At 53.8% G+C, this 660-nt stretch overlaps 1 long non-coding RNA gene across 1 annotated transcript; it reads right to left on the minus strand.

Annotated features, from left to right (window-relative positions):
• Positions 1–144: 144 nt before the first annotated feature.
• LOC109364168 lies at positions 145–600 on the minus strand. The gene is made up of 2 exons (XR_002110198.1): positions 497–600; positions 145–337 (listed from the first exon to the last, which is right to left on the minus strand). It is a non-coding gene; the product is annotated as an uncharacterized LOC109364168 (long non-coding RNA).
• Positions 601–660: the final 60 nt, after the last annotated feature.

Genomic DNA, 660 nt, shown 5'->3' on the forward strand with positions numbered 1-660 from the left:
GAGTTTTCGAGGGTTCCCCTTGCGTGCGGGTGGAGCTGGGGTGCCCTCCGCCTGGGGAGGGGACCCCGTGCGTGGGGTAAGAGCCCCTGGTGAAGGGGGTCTCTCCCCTGAGTGCGTGTTTGTGGGTACCTGGTGCTTGTTGCATCTTCCGGAATTCTGGCTGCTCCGTAGCTCCGCTGGTGTTGCTGCTCGTTTGGCGTTGTCTCTGCTCACCTCTTCATGCACATCTGCTGGCTGTGGGCCATGTACATCTATCCTAGGCTGTGCTTCTGCCTGCCTTGTTTTCGACTGCAAGATCTCTTGCGTCACAACGTCTCTTTGTTCAACTTTGTTCTATCTAGGTAAAGGGAAATATAAGCACACGTTGTTTTCTACCAACTTCTGTCTTCTGTGGATCTGCATCTTTCTTTCAGCCCTCTCCCTCCCATTTCTATTTTGTTAGCTGTCAGTTACTGTCTTGCCACTACTGACAAAATTATGGTTTTACCAGACTTACTTTCACAGGAAACTGTACGTGTGCAAAAGCTTGCACAGCTTGCCATGAAGAGGAGCGGTGTCACAGCTCACGAGGAGGAACTCGGGACGGAGATGAGGCTCGGGATTCCCCGGAGACCGTGCCCCAGCAACCGCTTCCTCTCTCGACTCAACCTCGACGGGCGA

This window comes from Meleagris gallopavo, assembly GCF_000146605.3.
Source record: "Meleagris gallopavo isolate NT-WF06-2002-E0010 breed Aviagen turkey brand Nicholas breeding stock chromosome 6 unlocalized genomic scaffold, Turkey_5.1 Chr6_random_7180001874414, whole genome shotgun sequence".
NCBI lineage: Eukaryota > Metazoa > Chordata > Aves > Galliformes > Phasianidae > Meleagris > Meleagris gallopavo.